Source organism: Lathyrus oleraceus, chromosome 5, assembly GCF_024323335.1.
Source record: "Lathyrus oleraceus cultivar Zhongwan6 chromosome 5, CAAS_Psat_ZW6_1.0, whole genome shotgun sequence".
NCBI lineage: Eukaryota > Viridiplantae > Streptophyta > Magnoliopsida > Fabales > Fabaceae > Lathyrus > Lathyrus oleraceus.
Window position 1 is genome coordinate 447,387,502 of NC_066583.1, and position 12,507 is coordinate 447,400,008.

A 12,507-nucleotide genomic window follows, 5' to 3' on the forward strand; every position below is an offset into this window, starting at 1 on the left:
AAAATGATTGCAAGAGAAAAGTTACTCATAATTCCATTCTAAACAACTTTCATGTTGAAGTCTAGAACTAGTTTTGCTTGGAAAGTTATGTTTTATGATGAAAGATTATAGGTAAGTTTGTCTGAACCCTAGTTAGGAGGTCAACTTCCCCAGAGCATGACTTGCTCAATTTTTATGAGATGAAAGGCATTAAAATTCCAAAATCAAATTCAAGATGTCTACTTAAACTCTTATGTTTGGAGGAAGTTCAAATTCAACTTTCAAATGCATGTGCCATGAGGACACATTATAGGTCATTTTGGATCATTACCATTGAACAAGTGATTTTCCTCAACTTCTAAAATGCATAACGCCTTCATGCCAAATCCAAATGAGGTCAAATTTGTAACCAAATTTAAGAGGTTTGAAAGAGATACAACTTTGATGAAGGAACAGTTTCCATTTGATGTCAATAGAAAATTTTATTCAAGGTGGAAGAAGTGAACATTTGACTTGGTACTTAGAAAATTTTCAAACATGTTTGATTTTCAAAACTTCCACCTCAAAATTGATCATGATCCAAGCTTCAAATGCAAAAGTGTTCAACATGAAAGTTGTTCTCCTGTATCTCACCTTTCCAAAAAGTCCATGATCATCTCATTTGGCCAAAGAATGAAGGACTTGCGCATGGGTTCTTTTCAATGGATCAATTGGATGATTTTCACCTTCACATTTCAAACACAAATGCATGGCCACATGGCATGACTTTAGCATGATTCTCAAGAATTTTTGGACTTGATAGCATCACTTGATGGGCCTATCACACGCCCATACAAGCATGCATTGAAAATTTCTAAAAATCGCAAAATTTGGAAATGTGTGGAAATGAATCTCATGGTCTATAAATATAACCCCTCATGCTGAGAATTCAGGACCTTATGCCCAAGATTTGAACCCGCAGTCCAAACCCTCGCCATTAAAGGATAGTCTTGAAGGTTTTCATTTGAAAATCGAGCTTCAAATCTCATTCTGTTTTGAGATTGAAACTTCAAGAGTCCAAGCCATTTTCTGATCTTAATCATTTCCTACAAGCTTCTGAAACAAAGCCAAGCACAATTGGATTCAAGAACAAGCAAGGTTGAAGCTCCCTCGAAGGTAATTTTTTAGAATTTTCATCTCTTCGATTCTCCCTCATTTCTTCACTATTCTTTGTGATTTTTGGTTGGCTGAAGTCCTACCAATGTAGGCAAGAAGATTGAGTTGCTTTGAGATCAAATTGAAGCAACTTAATTCATGATCCTCAAAATTCATATCCCCGTATCTTTTCATATACTTGGAATTGGAGAAAATTGAGACCAAATTCGAGCTCCTGAGCATTTTTTCTTTAAATCCATGTCCTTGTTTTTAATTTTGGTGGTTGTTGGTGGTGAACCAATCCGGTGAGGCCCACTGGAGCCCTAGCTCCGGTGATGTGTTGGTAATGTCCTAAAGTATCAGATCTTCCTCTTATCTTCTAATCTTAGCCATCTGTTTTAATTACCACGCATGTACATGTATTGACTAAAGTGTTGGTGGACTGCGCGCTTCTGGCCATCGGATATGCCACCTCAACTAATGAGGGAGATCTGATGGCTCTTTTTTTTTTTTTTGTATTTTCTGATTTTTTCATTTAATTGTTTTATTTTGTTTAGTTCATAATAATTTTATTTTTAATCCAAAAAATATGGGACTTTCACCAAAAATCTTTATATATTTTTCTCTTTCATTTTCTGAATTAAAATTATTTTTTGGATTAACTTTGATATTTTTCATGAGTTAAATGTTTTGGTTCATATTTTTAATTGTTAAAAAATACTTCTGACTTCTCAGAAATCATGAAATTTTTTGTCTAAGGTCCTTTGACCTTGTTTGACCTAGGAAAAATCTCTTGGCCATTTATTTAGTGTTTTGAAGTGATTTTAGGTTTTCACTAAATTAATTTGAATTTTAATGTATTTTTAATTTGATTTATAATTGACTAATTGTGTTAAAATTATGTTGAGCCATTTTTATGGTCTTGTGATGTTAGACTATTTGTTTGGGCCTTGGTCAAGGTTAATTTGACTTTTGTTGGGTTAAAATCATTGGATTTAGGGGATGGATGAAATGTACATTTCATCTCCCAAAATGAATGAATGATTTTAATTTGATAAAATTCCTTCCATGACCAATTTGTGTTTCTCTCATATCCCCTACATCTTCATCTTCATTCCCATTCTTTCCCATCCCTTTCATTGACCAATGAAATCTCAATATCCTAAGGCTAATTGGTTCATCAATAACCTTGTGTTAGATGAACTAATATAAGTATGGGTGAGATAGGTCCATCCTTTTAATCTTTTATTTTAGTGTGTGGTATGTTTTAGGAGTTTGGTTCATTATACCAAATCTCTAACATGCATTAGCACCTAAATTTTTCTTGCCCGACCTCAGATAGTTTTGACTTCTACATAAGTCCAATTACGATTGCTTAACATAGAGCTAAATTTGACCATAAAGACATAGCATTCTAGTAAGTGAGATTGTAAGTCTCCCATATTTTATGGTATTGTGTGGAAAGTTGGCCTTTTTTCCTTCCTTTGGAAGATGACTTGGTTGAAGGATCCATGCTTGTGAATAGATGGTTGAGTGTTCTCCAAAGAATGACTTAATCAGTTGAAAAGAAAAATACCACTAACATATAATTAACCTTGACTAAAATTTGACTAATTCTTATTAATATTGCTTTACATTTAAATCATTTATTTTTATGCAATTTAATTTCAAGTCACTTACCAATCATTGTCATTTCCATATCATTGAACTTGTTTATGTTTATGCCACTTTCACTTTGCTCATTTGAGCCATATATTATGATTGCATATATTAGTTTATGTATTTTGTTTGTGTTTGTGGTCTGAGGACCTTAAAATACTTAATAAATAACATAAACCCTGAAAAATGTTTGTGTGGGCTGTTGGGTTTGATCTGAATTTTTGGACTTAGGATTAGGCAACACTCCATATGCAAAAGGACTTGGCTAATGCCAACATTTCTGAGACCAAGTATTGTGATTTAAGTTTTCATCTGATGTAAGTATTGGGATCCATTCGAATTCATCTGCTACATTATCTTGATGCCAGTTGTTATTTTAATTCTGAGGTATTATTCTGAGTTAATCAAGGAGTACTCCATCTTATACAAGAGAAGACAAAAAAGACTGCTAGCTATGGGATTTGCTTGCTTGGATGTGGACATCTTTATTTGATGCCTTGATCTTCATGATGTCTGATATTTCTAATTGTTTGCTGATTCTTGCTTGATTCAAAGTCCAAAGAGAAAGTGGGTTTTCTATATGACATTCTTGTCTATTGGATTGCATCCCATTGGTCATATATTTTCAACTCTTACTTTTAATTTTATGCTTTAGGATTAGTCTCTTCATCTTTTCCCACTTCTTAAATTTCAAAATCTTCCCCCCTTTACAAAAAGTTTCTTTCCTTTGATTTCAAACTTAGACCTATTTCAAATAGAAACTTTGGCCTTGTGCCAATGCATTTTTCAACTCCTTTTCTTAAAATCAAACTTGTAAATAAATCTAATCATATTAACTTAAAATTTAAAAAGACAAAAAGAACTAACACCCATTCAAACTTTTGGGCCCTTTGTGCCTCTTTTAACTTAAATTTTGATTAAAAGCAATCCCCTCATTTTGAAATTGATACAACGAACTACGAGGTTTTGATCCCTCATTTTTATGTTGGTACATAGGTAGAAGTCCGAAGGTCTTGTCAAACACAAAAATATAATCAATGAATTCCTTTCTCATCCCCACACTATATTTTTCGCAAACATCATTTTATACCAAAACACATACACACATAAAAAAGGGCTCCCTAGGAGTACGTAGGACACTTTGGGTGCTAACACCTTTCCCTTGTGTAACCAACCCCCTTATCTATAATCTATGGCATTTTATTAGTTTTGATTTGAAAACTTCTTATCTATTGGGTTTTATTCGTACTTTTCCCTTTTCCTTTGGAAACAATAAAAGCGTGGTGGCAACTCTAGTTTTGTTGACGTTAAGTTTTTCCATAGCTTGATGGTCATGAATTTACCGCTACAGAAATTAACTGGAGACTCTGTTGGGGAGTAGTCCTCAGTGGGTTTAGCCTACTTTTTTTTATGTGTATATAATTGTATATTTGATGTTTGTATATTTATTTGTGTGATATAATCTGTCTGTTGTGCTTCGTGATCTCTGAGTGGTGATACAAGTTCTAACCCGAACATGAGTGAAATTAAGATAGGAGGATGGTATAGTCATGTTCAACTTGTGTGGAGTAGTCCTTAACAAGTTGGCTTGAGACCCATCTACTAAGTGGAGATCCTTTTGGAGTTATTGATGTCACACAAAGTATTTGTGGTTAGGCATTACTTTCCTTGATTTGGGGGTCCAAGAAGTTGAGAACCGTAGAACATTTAACCCAACTTGGCCTATTTATGACGTAGTGTGGAGACTGTTCAGGTGTAGACCTGATAACAGTTGTTAGACGATACTACACTCAGACGGGTTTCTCTTGAGAATATTACGGGTTGATGATTCAGTCATCCTAACGTATAATATTCGATAGATGGAATTAGGACTTTGGGAACTTTTAAAACACGATCTACAGGTTCTTATCCTTATTACACTCCTTTGGGATGGTTCTTAACCCGACTCAATGCTTGTGACTCAGAACAAACCCTTTGATTCTTGGTTGATCCGATCAAGTCTTGTCAATATCAATGGAACTTGGGTGTTGATATGGTGAAAACCATAACCCACTAAAATGGATGATTGATCTTGATGATGACTTGATCCATCCCTTGACCTTTGTTTGTGTTTGCCATATGTGTGATCCCTTATTTGTGATTGTTGCATTCATGCGCATCATAACGTTCATCACAGAAAAATAAATTCAAGGAACTAAGGTCTCATTGGCAAATATTTTCAGACCATGGATTATGGACAAAGGAACACTAAGAAGTATAGTTTCAGATGTCCTGATTTAAAAGAGCTAAGGAAGTTATCATTTTTTGTATTAGATCCCTTGGACTTCAAGCTACGTCATGGGAAGTTTTTATCTATATCATCTGCTGGTGTGGTTGAAGGACTCTTGAGTGTTTTGGTTCAGTTCTACGACCCTCTCTACCGTTGCTTCACTTTTACAGATTATCAGCTTGTGCCTACCTTAGAGGAGTATGCCCATCTCTTGGGAATACATGTTTCTGACAAGGTGCCTTTTAGTGGATTAGAGGAGATTCTAAGATCTCATATCATAGCTGAAGCTCTTCATTTGAAGAAGTCTAAGATTGAGGCTCATTGGGTGAAGAAAGGAGGAATATTTGGGTTGACTTCTGAGTTTCTCATTGGAAAAGCTGCTGTCTTTGCTCAAGCCGGTAGTATGGATGTTTTTGAAGCCATCTTTGTGTTGCCTGTCTATGGTTTGCCTTTGTTCCTAACATTGATAGTTTTGTTGATCTTAACACCATTATAGTATTCTTGATTGGGAATCATGTGCCTACTCTGTTGGTTGATATGTATTTTTCTTTACACTTAAGGAATTCTAAAGGTGGAGGGAACTTGCTGTCCAGATCAATCCTCCATTGGAAGAGAAAGAGATAACAAAGATTTCCCTGAAGAGCCTGATTTCCTTTTATTACGAACGTATGATTGCCAGTGCCCCCGAAGACTTTACCGAAATGGTAAATATGGGGATGAGGTTAGAAGAGGGAGTCCGTGAAGGACGTCTGTCTAAGGAAGAAGCGTCGTCTAGTAAGAAACACGGTGGTAGTTTCTCCAAGAGAAAGGTGGGGGAAACCAATTCAATATCTTGGGGGAGACAAAGAAGGCCTCATGTTAGAAGGGGTTCTCAACCACATCAACATCAACATCAAGTTTCTTCTGTAATTCCTGTATTTTCCAACAATTCCAACAATCAATTTGTTCCGATTCAACAACACCAACGTCAATAACAACCGCAACAAAGAACCAACTACAACAACAAAATTTTGAGAGGAAGAAGGTCTCTTTTAACCCCATTCCTATGTATTACGCATAATTATATCCATCTTGGCTTCCCAAGAACCTACTTCAACCCAGAAATTCACCACAAATTACCGATCCACTTCCATGGTGGTTCAAACCTAAACTCTGTTGTGCCTTTCACCAGGGAGCCCCTGGCCATGACATTGAGAATTGCTACTCATTGAAGTACGAAGTACAAAAGCTAGAGTGGAATGGTGTCCTTTGAGGACCATGCGCCTAATGTGAAAGCCAATCCATTGCCAGCTGATGGAAATGCTACTGTCAACATGGTGGATGGTTGTCCAGGGAATTTCTGAGTATTCGATGTACGATGTATTCGTAGGTCGTTGGTGGAAATGCATAGAACCTTGTGTTTGATCAGTGATTGTGAGCACGACCATGATGGTTGTGCAATCTGTAATGTGAACCCCGGTGGGTGTATGATTGTCAAGAGGGATATCTAGAAGTTGATGGATGAGAATGTAATCCAGATTCAACAGTCGAGGGATATAAATGATGTCAATGTGATTGTGATGGTGTTTAAGACCCCAGAGCGGGTAGTAATCCAATTTAATAGCAGTAGCAACAACAATGTTAATAGATCGGTATCACCGTTGGTAATACGGTTAGTGGACCCTGTCCCGTATGCATCTGATAAAGTTGTGCCTTATCAATATAATGCCACCATGATGGAGAATATAGTTGATATTGCAAAGGTGGCCCATGATGGTCGTGGCTTCGGTCCGGTCTTTCCAAACTAGATAGAAGATGTTTCAATCAGTAAAAAGGCAGAGATTCTAGTGGTGAATCCAATTAGTGCTCCACTGTGTCAGTCTGGTGAATCCAGCAAGATGAAGACTAATGATGATGATGAAGTTTTGAGGTTGATAAAGAGAAGTGAGTTCAATATGGTGGAGAAGCTGCTTCAAAACCCATCAAAGATCTCAGTGTTGTCCTTACTGATGAATTCAGAGGCACATAGAGAGGCATTACAAAAAGTGCTCTAGCAAGCCTATGTTGAACACGACGTTACTGTGGATCAGTTTGACCACATTGTTGCTAACATGGCCTCTTGCAATAATCTAAGTTTTTGTGATGAAGAGCTTCCTGAGTTATGTAAAAATCATAATCTGGAACTCCATATTTCAATGAACTGCAAGGAGGACGCTCTGTCTAATGTGTTGGTCGACACTGGTTTGTCTCTGAATGTGCTTTCGAACTCAACTCTGTCCAGACATTCTTATCACGACGCCCCGATGAGGTACAGTGGTGTGATTGTCAAAGCATTTGAAGGTTCTCGTAAAATTGTCATTGGTGAAGTGGACCTTCCAGTGAAGATAGGTCCGAGTGATTTCCAAATTACTTTTCAATTAATGGATATCCACCCAGCTTATAGCAGTTTATTGGGAAGGCCATGGATTCATGAAGCAGGAGATGTGACATCTACTCTGCACCAGAAGCTTAAATTTGTGAAGAACATCAAGCTTGTCGTTGTTGGTGGAGAGAAGGCGCTTTTAGTGAATCAACTATTATTCTTTTCTTATGTTGAAGCTGAGGAGGAGGTTGGAACTCTGTTCCAAAGCCTTGTCTATTACTGAAGTGAAGAAATCTGGGGCACCCATGTCTTCTTTAAAGGATGCCGAGAAAGCTATTGAAACTGGCAGCACTAATCAGTGGGGTCGTATGGTAGAAATTGCTGAGAGCAAGAATAAGGCCGGATTAGGGTTTCAACCATGGTCGTTCAACGTCAAAGCTGAAGATGTGCAACCGAGTTTTCGTAATGGAGGGTTCATTCATGGTAATGAGTAACACTCAACTGCTGTGATCGAGGTTGAGGACGATGAAGATGAAGCTTGTGCCAACTTTGTGACGCATGGCCAGACTTGCAACAATTGGGTTGCTATTGATGTTCCTGTTATTGTTCACCTGTCTAAGTAATTTGTTGTTCATTTTAAAGAAAAATACTTCTCCTATGCCTAAGGGAGAAGTGAACATTGTTAGGCATTTCAATTATCATCAATGGAATACAATTTTATTCATCCACATCTATGATGTTCTATTTTTTTTTTTTGCTTTTCTGAAAATGGTAATTACAAAAAAACATAAATAAATAAATAATAATTATCCATCTGCATAATATTTGGTCACAATTCACTTCTCTAAAATCAAAGTATCAAATCATTATTTAGGTTGGTTCCCAAACCCATTAAATACAATGATCCTACTCCATCTCCAAACTTTGATTTCCCTATGTTTAAGGTTGAGGAAAAGACTGATGATGAAGAAGTATCTGATGAATTATCTCATTTACTTGAGCATGAGGAAAAAGCCATTCATTCGATTAAAGAGAGGATTGAACTAGTCAACTTGGGTTCCAAAGATGATTTGAAGGAAGTCAAGATTGGGTCTCAACTGTGCCTAGAGGCTAAGAAGGGGTTGATTGATCTTCTTCGAGAATATTCAGATTTGTTTGCTTGGTCTTATCAAGACATGCCTGGTTTGGATTCTTAGATTGTGGAGCATAGATTGTCGTTCAAGCCAGAATGCCCTTCGGTCAAGCAGAAGTTGAGAAGAACTCATCCTGATATGGAGGTGAAAATCAAAGAGGAAGTGCAGAAACAAATTGATGTTGGTTTTATTGTAACCCCCAAATATCCTTAGTGGGTGGCCAATATTGTGCCTGTTCCGAAGAAGGATGGAAAAGTCAGTATGTATGTTGATTACAAATATTTGAACAAAGCTAGTCCGAAATATGATTTTCCTCTGCCACACATTGATATGTTGGTACACAATACAACTAAATTCAAAGTCTTTTCGTTTATGGACATATTTTCCGGTTATAATAAAATCAAGATGGCACCTGAAGATATGGAGAAGACCATATTCATTACACCCTAGGGAACATTCTGTTATAGAGTGATGCCTTTAGGTTTAAAGAATGATGGTGCAACATACCAGAGAGCTATGACCACTCTTTTTCATGATATGACGCATAAAGAGATTGAAGTCTATGTTAAGAAGAACATGATGGGAATTTGTTGAAGTTATTCCAGCGTTTGAGGAAGTACAAACTCCGCTTGAATCCCAATAAGTGTACTTTTGGTGTTCGTTCTGGTAAGTTGTTGGGCTTCATTGTCAGCGAGAAGGGTATTGAAGTTGATCTTGCCAAGGTCAAAGCAATAGAAGAGATGCTTGCGCCAAAAACTAAGAAGCAAGTCAAAGGTTTTCTCGGCTGCTTGAATTATATCTCAAGATTCATATCGCATATGACTGCTACATGTGCGTCTATATTCAAGCTTCTTCGGAAAGATCAGTCATGTGATTGGACCGAAGACTTCCAGAAAGCTTTTGAAAGAATCAAAGAGTATCTGCTTGAGCCTATGATTCTGTCTTCGCCTGTTGAAGGAAGACCTATGATCATGTATTTGATCGTGCTTGATAAGAGTATGGGTTGTGTTCTGGGTCGGCAAGATGAATCTGGAAAGAAAGAATATGCAATTTTTTTAGCTTAGTAAGAAATTCACGGATTGTGAGACTCGATATTCCATGTTGGAGAAAACTTGTTGCACATTGGGTTGGGTTGCTAAGTGTTTGTGCCAGTATATGTTAAATAATACTACTTGGTTGAAATCCAAAATGGATCCAATAAAGTACATTATTGAGAAGTCTTCTTTAACTGGGAGGATTTCCCATTGGCAGATGCTGTTATCCGAGTATGATATTGAATATCAATCTCAAAAAGAAATTAAAGGTAGTGCCTTGGCTGACAATTTGGCTCACCAACCAATTAAAGATTACCAGTCAGTGCAGTATCATTTTCCTGATGAAGAAATTTTGTACTTAAAAATGAAAGATTGTGATGAACCATTGCTTGAAGAAGGGCCAGAACCTGGTTCTCGTTGGGGCATGGTATTTGATGGAGCTATTAATCAGTATGGTAATGGCATTGGGGCAGTGATTATTACTCCTCAAGGAACTCATTTTCCATTTACAGATAGATTGACTTTCAAGTGTACAAAGAACATGGCTGAGTATGAAGCTTGCATTATGGGGCTTGAAGAGGCCATTAATCTCAGAATCAAATATCTTGACGTCTATGGAGATTCAGATTTGGTTGTGAATCAGATCAAAGGTGAATGGAAGACGAATCAACCTGGTTTGATACCATATAGAGATTATGCGAGGAGGATTTCAACTTTCTTTACAAAGGCTTAGTTTCATTATATCCCTCGATATGAAAACCGAATGGCAGTTGCTCTTGCAACATTGGCTTCAATGATTATGGTGAAATTCTGGAATGAAGTTCCTAATTTGACTGCGATGCATCTTGATAGGCCAACTCATGTGTTTGTTGTTGAAGATGTCAAAGATGAGAAGCCGTGGTATTTTGATATCAAATGTTTCCTCTAAAGTCAGATTTACCTGCCTGCGACATCTTTGAAAGATAAGAAGCCTTTGAAGAGACTAGGTGGCAACTTCTACCTGAATGTGATGTGCTTTACAAGAGAAACTTCGATATGGTTCTGCTCAGATGCGTGGATAGACACAAAGCAGACATATTGGTGACTGAAGTCCATGAAGGTTCCTTTGGTACTTATTCCAATGGACATGCTATGGCTAAGAAGATGTTAAGAGAAGGTTACTATTGGCTGACAATGGAATCTGACTATTGCAAGTTTGTGAAGAAATGCCACAAGTGTCAAATATATGCGGATAAGATTCATGTTCCTCTGACACTGTTGAATGTCATTTCCTCTCCATGGCCCTTCTCCATGTGGGGAATTGATATGATTGGCATGATTAATCCTAAAGCTTAGAACATACATCGTTTCATTCTAGTGGCTATTGACTACTTCAAAAAGTGGGTTGAAGCGGCATCGTATGCGAATGTAACCAAGCAAGTTATTGTGAGGTTTATAAAGAATCAGATTATATGTCGTTATGGTGTGCCAAGTAAGATCATTACTAGTAATGGATCTAACTTGAACAATAATAAGGTGGAAGCTCTTTGCAAAGACGTCAAGATTTCGTATCATAATTCTTCTCCCTACAGACCCAAGATGAATGGGGTTGTTGAAGTTATGAACAAGGATGCTAAGAAGATCATTCAGAAGATGGTTGTGACGTATAAAGATTGGCATGAGATGCTCCCATTTCCTTTTCATGGGTACCGTACATCCATCCACACTTCAACAGGGGCAACCCCTTTCTCACTTGTTTATGATCTGGAAGTTGTGCTTCCAGTAGAGGTTAAGATCCCATCATTGCGTGTCTTCATGGAAGCCAAGTTGATAGAAGCTGAATGGTGCCAGACTAGATATGACCAGCTAAATTTGATTGAGGAAAAGAGATTGACTGCCATGTGTCATGGTCAGTTATACCAACAGAGAATGAAGAAAGCTTTTGATAAGAAGGTAAGGCCTCGTGTGTTCCGAGAAGGTGACCTTGTGCTCAAGAAGATTCTCTCTTTCAAACCCGATGCTAGAGGAAAATGAACTTCTAATTATGAAGGCCCATACATTTTTAAGAGAGCCTTTTCAGGCGACACTTTGATTCTTACAACTATGGATGGTGAAGAGTTCACTCGTCCTGTGAATGTTAATATAGTCCAGAAATACTTCTCCTAAAAAAGAAAAAGAACAACGTGCTAAGTTGAAAACTCGAAAGGGCGGCCTAGGCAAAAATGAGCGTCTCGGTGGATTGAAAACCCGAAAGGGCGGTCCAGGCAAACGTTAGAGACATAAAAAACAGAAAATTTATCCCGATAGATTGAGTACCCCACATTGGGGAAATCTATGCAAAAATTAGGGATTATGGAAAGTAACTGTAGTTGGTTGATTCCTAAGTCATGGGTGCAATTTTGAGCAAATCAGTCAGTTTTGATTCATCATTCTCAATTGAAACCAAGAGCACAGTGGATATTAAAGTTGGTAGAAGGATTAGTGATCATTGTATTCAATGTAGCCCTTTTCCATGTAAATTACCATTTTTCAACTTATGTAAAAGATCTATGGAGTCTTGTCATTTACAGACTACCATTCTATTAAATAAAGTTGAGCTTTTATCCAATTGTTTCTACTCTTATTTATTTTTTAGCTAAATAGAATTGAATTTTATGATGATAATTTTGAAATTGAATTAATAAATAAAAATCATTTTTCTTAAATAATAATGAAAGCAATTACTTTTAAGCGATCAATTTCGGTAAAGAATATCAACAGCAGTCTGAGAACAGGTGAGTCATAAAGTGTGAAGCATTGTTTGTCCTCCCCAAGCGGTTGGTTTGGTAACTTTTTTCGCCCCAACAACAAGTCAGATTTACCCAGTTGAGTTGTAGGCTCACATCCGAAACAATTTGCTCAGACCCCGTACAAAGTTTTATCTCCTGTAGTCCCTGGTAGAATTCATTTCTGATTCCCGACACTGTTGATCCTAAGTAG